Raw genomic sequence first — 13,584 nt, 5'->3', positions numbered from 1 at the left:
AATCTGGGGGCAACATTGGTCCATGGTAGTGCTCGGATAGATCTTTCTAACGAGCTATTGTACGCGTTAAACGGAGATCGTATGCCAAAGTTACGACCCCGGGAAGTTGATGTACCAATTTACCCAAACGGGGCCCACAGTTTGGCGTTTCATCTCCTAGGGTTAGGTTTTGGAATGTTAAGGGTTTTCCATTGTTTCTCAACAATAAATAGGCCTTCGAGCCTCATTGTAAGACAGTTCATAGGCATGTAGCCACCACATCTCTTCTCAGAGATAAGCTACCATCACCCTAGCTGGTTTATTTCCATTTCTGGTTGTAAGCATATTTCAGTATTTTCCATTAATGAAATGAAGTATTATTTCCACTGCATCTTTGTGTATATGGTTATCTCTGTAATTTGTTGCGTTCCTGTTTAAATTTGGATCAGTGCTAGAACCAGGTTTTTGCACACTAGAGATGTCTGATGAGTTCGACTGGTCCTTTGTTTGTTCCTGCGCGCAGGTGGCTTCGCGCACCATTCGTTCCTTGCAGCCTGATACCCTGCCTTCGCGCAACCCTAACCAAGGGTTGTGGCGTGCTGTGCACTATTACCTGAGGTCTTATTTATCTTCCCGTTACAATTAAGCACCTTCACCTACTTATATATCTTGAGTTATACTTAACAATATAAAACATTCATACAGGTTCGCGTAGTAAATAAACAATATACTTGTAAATTATATCCAATCATGCATTAAACTAGAACCAGATACACAAAATTATAGCAAAACTTCTCTTTATTGATTCTTCCAATGGTTACAGACTCGACCCACCCTGCGCACTCAGTTGCAGGGGTCCGTGCTCTTCGCTGCGGACTATTAGGCCTCTACGCACTCAACTGCTGAGCCTTCTCCTACTCTACGACTCACAGACACACTTTAAACTTCGACTCAATCACTTAGACTTCTCATTCATTATTTCCTATTAGTTATCTTCTACACTTAGAGCCTCGCTCTATTTATACAATCCCATGGTCCGCGGACCATGGGTAGGTCTATCCAGCCGACATTTCATTACAAAAGCTAGGGTGGACAACCCCATGACTCTATCACACTTTCGCGCCCTGCGCCCACAATTCGCAGAGCTTTTACAACAAGATTTCGTCAAAACTCAAGCTTTAAGCCCCAAAACACGCCTTGGGGGGATTCCATGCCCAACGGGCCCCCAACAAAAACATCTTGACTCGCCCTCCAGTCACTCTGTCGGCGCAGGGATCTTTGCACAGAGTCCCTCCAACTGTTCTCGAACTGTGGCAAGGTCAGTAGTACACTGCATTGCTGCTTGTTGGATCTGTTTGCATACGTTGTTTCTAGACCTTTGTGTCAGAACTGCTTCTCTTCTTCTATGCTGGTATCCCCGACATTTGTTTATAGTCCCATGCCTTTGTCTGGATCCTTGGAGCGTGAAGACTGTGCTTCTGCCGGTTAGTTAGATAGTTGGGCCACCCGTGTAGGGCTTCAAGCGACTTCCATTCACTTTGCCTGGGAAAGGCTCTCTATTTAGTTTGACTAGCTATACGACACCTCCATCTGTGACCTCCTTAACAACGTATGGTCCCAGCCAATGCATTCTGAACTTTCCCGGGAATTTATCAAACTTACTATCATACAGTAGCACTAAATCATTCACCTTGAAAGTGCGCAACTTAATATGGAGATTTTTCCAGGCTTTCTCACGGTGCTTTTGGACCTACTGATGAAAGCCAGCCAGGAACCATTCCTCCTCAAGTTCTTCCATCTGTGCAAGCCTTTCTTCTAGGTCTTCGTGGTCCATCATACTTGGGAGCGCTACTATGCATAGACTTGGTACAATATACTCCATTGGCATGACAACTTCCACACCATAAACCAACTGGAAAGGTGTTTGTCCCATCAGTTTCTTGCACGTTGTCTTATAATCGCATAGTACCACAGGTACGCGCAGGACCCAATCACTCCATTGTGTGTTGCATACTTTGGTTAGTGCAGTCTCCAATATTTTGTTGAATGCTTCTACTGTCCCATTGGCTTGTGGGTGATATGATGTGCTTTTCTGATGATACACCTAGAACTCTTCTATTAGCATGTGTATGGTTTTGTTAAGGAAATGTGTACTGCGATCACTCATTAAGATTTTTGGACAGCCAAATCGAGTCAACACATGTTCAAACAAAAATTATGCAGTCGTGGCAGCCGTGCAGTCTTTGACTGGCTGTGCTTCCACCCAACAAGTTAGGTACTCTGTCGCGGTGATAATGTATCGACGCCCATTTTTCCCTGAGGTTTGATAGGTCCCACAAAGTCGATTTCCCATTTTTTGAAGGGCCGCAACGTCATTTGTGGATTCAAAGGCATCTCGTCTCGATGTGATGGTTTACCTATCCTCTGACATATATCATAGTCCTTACAATGTGCTTTTGAATCCTGGTGAAGGGTTGGCCACCACAACCCTGTGCGGAGAATCTTTTGCGCGGTCACTCGTCTTGCATAGTGTCCTCTTGTAGCACCGCCATGCGCTTCCGCAAGGATCTAACTTTGTTCAAATTCAGGTACATACCTTCGCAATATCTCATCATTCCCCATTTTGTACTGACAAAAAAGTTAGTCGCGCACACCACCAGTTCCTTCTTTTGCTGGACAGAGTATTCCTTCGGCGCAATCCTTGTTGTCAAAAAGTGGATTATATCTTCAAAGTGGCTGTCCGCTACGCGTACAACAAAGAGCTGTGCGTCGGGTAATCCTTCCTCCAAACTAGTAGGTTCCTCGCCTGTCTCAATACACGATAAGTGATCCGGTCCTACGTTTAAGGGTCCAGGCTTTACCACGACCTCAAAGTCATATTCTTGGAACAATAAGAGCCACCTGCATATGCACCCCCCAAACACAGGATTATTGAACAAGTATTTTAGCGCCGAATGGTCTATATACATCTTGAAATGTCCTCCTAGCAAACAGTGCTGGTATTTTTGGAGCACATACGCCATAGCCAACCCATCACATTCAGTTGTGGAATAGTTCTTTTCTGCTTTGGACAACCTCTGACTTGCGAACATAATAGGGTGATCCAAGACCTCTCCACCATCTTGTGTTAGCACCACTCCCAGTGCTATGCATGACGCATCAAAATGGGCATGAAACACCACATCCCATTTTGGGAAGACCAGGATTGGGGCGGAGGCCAATTTCTCTTTTAGTACATCCAAGCTCTTCATGTAGTCGTCATTCCAACAGAATGTGACATCCTTTTTCAACAGTTTCTCCATTAGCGCAGTGATCTGGGCATAGCTTTTGATGAACTTCCTGTAGTACCCCCTATGTCCCAAGGTAGCGCACAACTGTTTAACACTATGCGATGCTTCCAAATTCAGAATTACTGTAATCTTCATGGGGTCTATCATGAGTCCCTGTTTGCAGACCACATGTCCCAATAGGTTCCCAAAGGGAATGAGGAACATACACTTTTTAAGGTTCAGTGCGATTTGGTGTCGTCGGCAAGTATCCAACATCAAGCGTAAGCTTGCTACGTGGTGCTTAACCAATCCAAATACAGTCCAATCATCTAGATAGACCTCTAGGAACTTGTGGATATATTCTTTGAATGCGGCAACAACTATGCGCGAAAAGATGGCTGGCGTGTTCTTTAACCCAAACGACTTAACAATGTATTGAAAGCAGCCCCACTCAGTCGCGAAGGTGGTCTTGCTCCTGTCTTCCAGTGCGATTTTGATCTGGTGGTACCCTGAGAACCCATCAGTGAAAGAATATGCTTCTTGCCCACTGACATTTTCCAATACTTCATCTATGAACAGGGTCGGGAATGGGTCGTCCACATAGGGATCATCAATTTCCTAAGGTCCATGCATATTCTTATCTCTCCCTTCTACTTCTTCTCTTGTACTACCATAGGGCTTACCCAATCAGATTCTTCCACTGGCTCAATGATTCCCGCTGTGAGCATTTTGTCTAGTTCTACGCAGACCTTTTCCTTGTACTTCGGATTCAAGCGGTAAGGCCTCTGTTTAACCAGCTTCGCGTCGGGTTTTAGGGTGATCTTCATCATCCCTAAATCACCAACGATCCCCTTTAAGTCCGTGATCTTGGTCAGGAATAAGTCTTGGTACTCGCGGAGTAACTCAGCAACCTTATCCACCGTGGCATCATCCCAGTAGTCACCGAGCGTTTCATACTTTGGTTCAGCCTCTGTACCAATGTTTACCTGCTTTGTTTTTACGGGCGCAGTAATGTCAAGGTCTTTAATCAATGGCCCTTGAACCTTGCGATAGCCTTCAGTTTCTGGAATGTTAACTTTGCGCGGATCTTCATCTTCTTCTTCAATGTTTATGTTGTAACACTCCAGTGTACAACTCAGCTGGGTCGCCCATTTAGGCTAAAGCATTTCCATTGGGTTTTGAGGTATTTTGAAGATAGATGCTTTTACTACTTGTAGTGCATCATCAATAGTATCCCACCAATGATCCTCAAATGTGAAGGTTAATAGGAATCATTCGCGCAAGATGTCCCATTCATTCGTGCCATGGCGGAGCTCCGTATCTATATACGAATTCATGGGTATAATATCCAAGGTATGATAGGACAGGTGCACCCACTCAGGTTGTGGCTCTTCCCCATAGACCTTTCTCCATTTTGCGAGGTGTGCACGTGGATCATCCCCTCCGTCATACTTGTCCTTCAATCACATCTAAGTCTTCCCAAACTGCATGCGCATCATCCTTCTGCATTTGCGTCAGTCCTCAAAACTCCTTTGGTGTGTACCCCACCATCTTGCGGTGTAGCACGCAATACCCATTTCAGAGCATCGAAACACTACTGTTCCGGTACTTCCCTTTCAAATTTGTTTAGGAAATCATCCACCTTGCTCAACCTATCATATGTAGGAAAATCTCTTACCTCTGTTGTTACACAACACAACGATCTCATCATCATGTTACAGTTGAGCGTGGTTACCTCGTGTAACCAGTTCTGCCATCGCTCTATCTCCTTATCAGAATCTAATGTGTAGTAGCTTTCGTGCTCCCAAGAGATTCGACCATCTGCGGTTGGATTTACCCAGTCCTACTCCTGCGTGGTTATTTTGTAGATACAGTCCAAGTCATCATCACTGTCGCAGTCATGCACTGGGTCTGTGTAGCGTGATCCTTCTGTAGGGTCTAAAGGTACCACTACACGGAGTGAATTTTTCTCAAATATCATCTTGCGCTTCTTTAGATTTATCACTCCATTCATGTGAGTGGCCCAATCTATTCTCAATAGCATGGGGTAGGGATTGCTATCATCAACAATCTCTATCACTTTGAAATCTGCTAACGTGCTTTCTCCTTCGATATCTACTGTGATTCCCTGCAATCTCCCCATAGGTAGGATCTTTTGTTGGTTCACCATTCACAGTTGGATAGGAGACCATTGCAATGTAAGCCTGCCCATGCGCTCCCATGTCTGCTTTGGTAGGACGTTCGCGTCTGATCCTAGATCCAGAATCACTTGGTCCATCTCATATTCCCCAATCTGCGTGGTCAATCTCATCTCCCTTCTTGTTCACGTCGTGTGCTTCCCAAGCTTCTGGACTACGCGCAGTTCTCCTGGCGTGGTCCCAACACATCTAGTTATGAGTTCTTGCAGCCCCTTTACAGCCTTGTTGTCGTGCAAAAACTTCATGCATGTCTCCAAGAACGTAGTGAGCATTGATGGGTCCATTTCCGGCTCCAGTCTGTCTTTACTTCCTGAAGTGGAGGCATCTGCGAAGCTCCTCTTAGCTTCCATGAAGGTCTCCTTAGTGTGCTCCAAATCAAATTCTGGTTCCTTCGTTGGAGCCTTGCGAACCCAGGTACTTTCTTCAGGCTACTTGACTTTGTCATCCCTTGTCATAATACCACTTCGGAGCACGATATTTACATTAGGGTATTCCTCGCGTGGCTCAGACCTCATCATTTGTAGGTTCTAAGTCGGGGGAGGTTGGAGTGCTCCTTTATCGCGCAACCTCGCTATCAGTGTTGGACAATCCTCTGTCTCATGATCAAACAATGTAAAATACAAGCATGATGGTCGCATTGGATTCGTACAATCGCGGGCATAATGTCATGGCCCTCCGCAATTGTAACATATCAGCGGTCCGTGACCTCTTCCTGGTCCCATTCCACCTCGGCCTCGTCTGCGCCCCTGAAATCTGGTTCACGCCATCCCTGCGTTCTGGTCAAGGGGCCGTGTTTCGGCCTAAACTCTATAGGTAGGAGTCTGATCCATCATCAGCTCATAACTTCTACAAGTGTGCTCATCATGGCCTACTGATCTACAGAAATTACAGAAAAACTAATGTGAAGTTTGTGTATACTTCTGTAATATATGGCAGTTATCTGTAGCATGCTTTCCTCCTATCTGAAAAATCACGCACCATAGTGCAGGTGCTACACTTGGTCCTGATTTTGCCTTCGGTCTTAGTGGCATTGGCCCTCCTCCTGCAAGGTAATTTGCGAACACCGGGTAGTGGTCCTTGTCATGCCCCTGGCCCTTGCATTGTACGCACCAAACCTCATCACGCATCTCTGGGTGGGTTGTCCTATATTGTTTCAAACTTTGCATCTCTAGGCACAAGTTTTTCAGTTGCGCATGAATTTGCTGAACTCACAGGTTAGGATCTTGTATCGAAGTCTCATGCAATCTCATTGCAACCTCCAAAGCCTCAACCTGAGTGGTTAGCCTTTGTTACGCTAGCCCGTTTCGTAGATGCGGCGTTAACGATGCTACAAACCATTCGTGGTGTTGCCCATCTATTAAGGTCATGTTCGCTTCATGAATTGTGCACTTCAGTCTTTGATCCAAATCCCACGGGGTTTCGCCTGGTAGCATTATGATTTCCTTGAATCCAATAATCGACTATGCCTCCAATTTTGGCCTGCTAAATTCTTTGTTTAGCACAACTTGGATATCTGTTATCCCCACATTCGGATTGTCATTGGAATGCTTAATGTACCAAGTCAACATGCGATCTTGTAGAGCGCTGACCAACATTTCCTTCTTGATATTGTCGTTTGTGATACCCTGTGCTTCCCATACAACTTTTATCACGAACCAAAATTGGTCCGGATCTTCATTCCCTACTCCCTTGAACATTGGTACCTTTATTGCGTTGGCCCTACTGCTTTGCGGTGGTGGCAGAGGTGGGATGGGCAAAGTCGAGGGTGAAGATGGTGAAATTAGTGGTGGTGTGGGTGGGAGTGGTATGCATGGAATTCTCTGCCTTATCAGATTGACCGTACTTCTTCGTGAGACCTTCGCGAGCTCTTCTTCACCTCCTCGCGGAGGTGAAATCAAGGGGCTAGTCTCTATTTTTGTGCTACCTTCGTTTATGTAGATTCTCCCACTTCGCGTAGCCCCAAACATCAATTTATTCGCATAACCCACTTTTCACATAGTAGCATTTTAATCCAAGTGTTCAAATATTTAACGTACTTACCTCGCGGTCCCTTGAGGAAGCATCGTTCTGTCTCGCTATAGCTGACTAAAGTATCTACCGCGAATTTGGTGATGAATCCTCCTATGATTCCATCGAGCCAGTGATCGATAGTGCACGCGATCTGATCTTCCGATGCTTCCAGTCAATGCACCAATTCTGGAGTCCACACAATAGGTTTGTTGAGCTTACACCTTCCTTGACTATTTGCTAGCTTTGCGATCCACTCATACAACTCAGTGGGAAAGGATAAAAATAAAATTTCGTGGATCTCTATGTATAAGTAGCAGTCTAACCACTCTTCCTTTGATTGTTGCGAGTTCCTGTTTTCCTGCACTGCGAACTTGTGAATCTTTCTGTCCAACCACCCTTCTATTCCTTTCTTTGTCAGATTCCAGTGATATGACATCAGACATCTCTATGCAGATCCCAGTCCCAGCAACGGAACCATTTGTTGGCTTGTTGGGGCCTGAACCAAGTTCGGAGTTAATTAGCCAAACAAATCCCTGTACTACTGGCCCTTTTGGAAACAGTCCGCAGAGCTCGGACTCAGGTCTCCACCAAAGTAGTATGGGAGGGTGCTAGAACTAGGTTTCCACACCCTGGAGATTTCTGATGAGTTCGACTGGTCCTTTGTTTGTTCCTATGCGCAGGTGGCTTCTCACACCTTCCATCCTCGCAGCCTGATACCCTGCCTTCGCGCAACCCTAACCAGGGGCTGTGCCATGCTGTGCACTATTACTCGAGGTCTTATTTATCTTCCAGTATCAATTAAGCACCTTCACCTACTTATATATCTTGAGTTATACTTAACAATATAAAACATTCATACAGGTTCGCGCAGTAAATAAGCAGTATACTTGTAAATTATATCCAATCATGCAATAAACCAGAAACAGATACATAGAATTATAGAAAATTTCTCTTTATTGATTCTTCCAACAGTTACAGACTCGACCCACCCTACGCACTCAGCTGCAGGGGTCTGCACACTCAGTTGTGGATTACTAGGCCTCTGCGCACTCAGCTGCAGAGCCTTCTCCTACTCTACGACTCACAGACACACTTTACACTTCGACTTAATCAATTTAAAATACCTATTGAGAGATCAAACATATATGGTTTTGCAATCACAATCTACAAAGTTGTCACAAGTGTTGTTCCTCACATAGATCTCCAGACTAAGCCTCAAGCTCACACATTACTAGAAAAAACTTATACTGAACAATAACTCACAAAAACAATGAAAGGATCGTAAATAGTACTTCAATCTTAAAGTCTGTCAGTACAAATCTGAATTGTTGTGCCTTCTACACTTCAAGCTACAATCAATTGTCACTTATGTCTAATGATGGTAAGAGAAATGGAGAATGTCTTGAAAGAGAGGATTCTTATGCCAAGATATTTAATATATGAGATTTCAACCTCCTATTAGTCTTCTTACTAGTGTCTTGGAAGTGACAACATATTACGGTTTAGTTACAAAAACAACGTAGAGTGATATTCTATTTAGAGTTTTTCAAGTTAAAAAGAAGGATAAAACATCTACAGGGGTTATAGGAAGGAACACTCTATAAGAGGAAATAGGAAATGTATACTGGGAGTTAGAACTAATGGGGTTAAGCTCCACTAAATTTCCATACTTCCTACGCTAGTTTTCCTTAAGCCTTGCAAACATGGAGTCTGAGAAGATCTTATTGATTTTCAAGGACATCCATACAACACACTTATTAAATGTTGTTGCAAGACATTAGGAGTTTACATTTCTCTTGATGTGCTTGAGGAAGTTTGCAAAGATGACTTACACATTTTACCAACTGGGAGGCTTTCAAATATGTGATACAACTTATTGGATGGAATGTGAGAGCCATATATTTGGCCAACATCACAAATATATAATATAATCAGGACATTCTATTTCTGAGAGAATAATGTTTGCAGGAAGTTATCTCCATGGAGAGGAACGAGAAGGATAGAACTATTATGGGAAGGAATTCCCAAAAAATTATTTATGTAGGCTACGATTTCGACAAAATGGGAGGTTGTTCGAAAAGCAAGAAATTAAACCATTATAAAATTCCCACGTGACATTTTATAGCAACACGGTGTGATAAAAAGCTACACATGCGATATACGACTAAAGAAAACGAAATATAGGAAACTTGATACACTGCTACGATACTACTCGAAACATATTGGTAATGAGGCAGACAAGTTTCAAGTTATATATTTTGGGACCAAATATTCCTGTAGAAAACAGATTTATCAATTTTCCTAATACCAAAGTTGTAGCTTTAGAAAATCATCTCTTTCTTTGTTTTCACCAAAGGGGATTAGTTTTTCAAAATAGCTAGAGTAACTCGAGAAATATGAGTGGTAAGGGAATATGACTACACATCAATAATAAGTGTCAAGTTGCTGGATCGCTGGACAATTATTTGTGTCTTATTCCTTACATGGATTTTCTTGAAGATAAAATACAAAATCAGATAGTTTACTGGTGTAGGAGTATGTATTGTTGGGCTTGTTCTCGTTATATTTTTTGTTGTATATGCCTCTGACGAAAAAAAATAGAGCAAAGGTATTCCTTGGGATACGATTGTCCTTGGAGGATCCTTGATTTATACAATAAGCAATGTTGATGAGGAATTTTTGTTAAAATTTTGAATGAATTGAGCTCATGACCATGCTAGGAACATCTGTAGATATAATAAGTGCTTGTCAAGTATGCAATTTTGAGTGTAATGCATTTAGGTCAATTAACTAGAATGTAGACACTGTTTTACCATTTTTTTGGATATGTTGCTTCAAAATTTTCTCTTTATGTTTAGGTTCCTATATTATTAAGGATGTGTTAACGGTGCTAGACCTGCCAACATATCAAGGGGATCTCCCCGGTAAGAAGTCCCAATTAGACCTCAAACCGTTTGGTGTATGTGTCCCAGCAGTGGGTCGTAAGGTAATGCCTTGATCGCGATGTCGCACAGAGGCAAGTAAGATAACTCTGTCAGTAGCAAGGGTGTGACTGATGCAGTGAGTCAAGGAAGGTGTATGAGAGGTTCTAACACTTCGAAGGGAGAAGAAGGTGAAGGTGAGTTCCAGGTTGAAAGGGATCAATCCCAACTCGGCTAGGAACACACAACACAAAAGGACATGCACAGCTTCCGGCGGAGCAGTCCACTCGGATGTGATAGTCACATCATACAAGGTAAGATAACACATACAACACTCATGGATCAGTCCGAGACGAGTGCGATGGTTGTTACAACAAGGTTCATGTGAAAGGTCTGTCTGATTTCCAGTAGAGTAGTCGACACGGACGGTGACAACATTAACAACATACACAACACATTAAGAATGAGATTCATATAATTTCATGTGAATCAGTTCATACAAAGTTACATAAGTTAAACAACATATATCATTAAGGAAACTGGAGCAGTCCAACAACAATGGTAACATATGCATGAAAATGTGTTGGCCCTTATTATTATATAAAGAAATGTAAGTCTCAATCATACAATACATCCATGTAAACCTGCTAGCCCCAACAATGGAACGTTACAACCACATCTGCCTACTCCTCGAAAGAGATGTACTAGCTTCGTGTAGTGGAGAAGCAAAGGCGTGTTACAATACTGTCCAAGCCTTCTTCAAGATAGTCTTAGTAGAAGCATGGCTGACCAAAAGCCTATAAAATGAGTTATGAGGGACTATTTATAATAAAGGGTGGGGTGACCCTTGACATTCCACTTTGTGACCATTCAACTACCCTCATGACTCTTCACCTACTCTATGACTATTACATCCACTATTGAGACTCGACTTACACTTGACATGACTCAACATTACAATGCACATGTACCCATGTGAACAATGGCTTGAACAAGCCAAATTAGACATCATTTAGACTTACACAACCATAGAAGTCCAAATGCTCGACATCTTCATGCTGATCAACTGTGACATATTGATGCCAAGATTGGTAGTCCTTGATAGTGCCTGTGTGTTCTAGTGTGACATCTGTCTGAAACCTGAAACTTGCCTCCATAGTATTTGGGTACATTGCTCAAGCTCCTCTATCCAACTCATCTGAGAGCATGCACATCATTGTCTTCAATGTGGCCGGACTAGCAACATACTTGCACATAATGTTTGCACTCATAGGAAAGTCTGGGTTGGTGGCGGTGCGCATCAACTCGTCGAAGTACGAGTCAAGCTCCTCTCGAACCTACATCTTTTTCTTTTCCTGGGTGAGAGTCCCAAGTGATGGGATCACGTGGGTGTGTAATATAACATCCATGCTCTTGAATACTCGTGCATGGGAAGCTTGTATGCTAGTGATGAGTTGTAGTAGGTCTTCATAGTTCTGGATCTGACTCTGGATATGTGCTCGCAGCTCGACTGCATTGGCCTTCATCATCTTTGGCATGTGAATCGGGGCTCCCTTGTACTTCATCGTCCATGCTTGCATGTTATCAACAACAACATGCATGTTCTTCAAGATGTGTGCTCTTCTCGCACATCGTTGTTGCCATTCGTGGAGATGGACGACTGCTTGGTGCACAGTACCAAAGTTGGAGTACAATTCTCGCATAATTGTATCTTGGGACAATACTTCATCTAGTATTTCCTTCTTCAGTCCGGCTCGAGCGGACATTGTCACCAAGTCTCCTCCTTGCTTGGCCACCTATATTTCCTTTTCCATTCACCCATTCTCAACTATGAGGAAATGAACACTTGAGCTAGTGGCTTTGGCATACACTCTAGTTGCATCGGCCAAAGCAGTTGGATGCTTATGCACATCAGTCACGATCACTTGTTCTTCAAATTGCACAAGGGATGTTTGGTCTTCTGGAGTTGGTACTCTCTGAGACTGCACAACTTTGTGATGAGATTCGTCAAAGGAGATGTTGTGCATCTCTACCTCCGGCTGACCACCAAGGATCTCACTGCCCCCTTGGTCATTTGAGACTTGCTCATCATCAGGATGCAATGAAGCGGGTGAGTCGAACTCTTTGTGGTGAGGCATGAGGTTGGTATCCTATTCCAACTCTTACTGCTCCATGTCTGAATCCAAATGTTAAAGCACCTGTTCTATCTCATGAGAAAAGTCTTGCCCCTGCGATGGTTCACCTTGTTCGCTTGATGCCAACTATTCTGATGAATCAACTACTTGTACGGGCACTGCTTTGTCTGCCTACACGTGATGCGCCCCCTGTTGAATCTGTTGCTGCTGCGCTTCCTTCTCCTATTGGCGCAAGTCTTGTTCTTTTCGAAGTTTCTCCTTCAGCTCATGCAACTCCTTCTCTGCTTCTTCCATTCTCTTCTTAATATCCCTCTGCCTTCGTAAGATGCACTTGTTGTGTTGCTGCCTCTTTGCTTGAATAGCCATAGTTTCTTGTTCTACAAGTGGATCTCCTAGAAACTTGCAGCTTTGCTTCTCCTCCATGCGGTCGATAATCTTCCTCTTCCCTTTGTCATGCACAGGTATGCTTGGCTCTGCTGCCTCTGCTATTGCTGCTACTGTTGCTATTGCTGGTGCTCTCTGTGATGCTACTTCATGTTGTTGTGTTAACCACTCTATGACGAAGCCAATATGTTCGTTGGTTTTGGAGGAATTGTAGCAGTTCCTCCATGAGTCCTCCTCGGCATAATGACATGCCTCATGGATCCAGTTGAATTGAACTCTCGCACAGTGATCCTTCACAATGCAATGTGGGTCATATGGGTTGAAGCTTCGGAGGTCGAAAGAATACTTCCTCATCTGTTCTGCTTCAACATCTGCTTGCTTGATACTCCGGATCTCATATAACCCAACTCGCAATGGAAGAGCAAGCCAAGTTGCCTTCTTCTACCACTATAGTATAGCTTTCAATCCCACCGATATGTGGTACGCTACTTCCTGCATGACAAGCACATCCAAGGCGAACTTTGGTAGAACATGCATAGACTTCTCTGCACTGAACACTCAGATGAACATGTTGGATAGTGAGGCATACAATCTACAATGCCTAGCAATGCCTTCATCGCTTCCTTTGACATGTAGGGTGGATCCTGTTCGAATATCAACCTGTACACTGGGGTGGAAAAATGGTTGG

This window comes from Pinus tabuliformis, chromosome Q, assembly GCF_031772625.1.
Source record: "Pinus tabuliformis cultivar Carrire ecotype Pingquan chromosome Q, CPIR1, whole genome shotgun sequence".
NCBI lineage: Eukaryota > Viridiplantae > Streptophyta > Pinopsida > Pinales > Pinaceae > Pinus > Pinus tabuliformis.
This window is presented reverse-complemented; position numbering follows the sequence as displayed.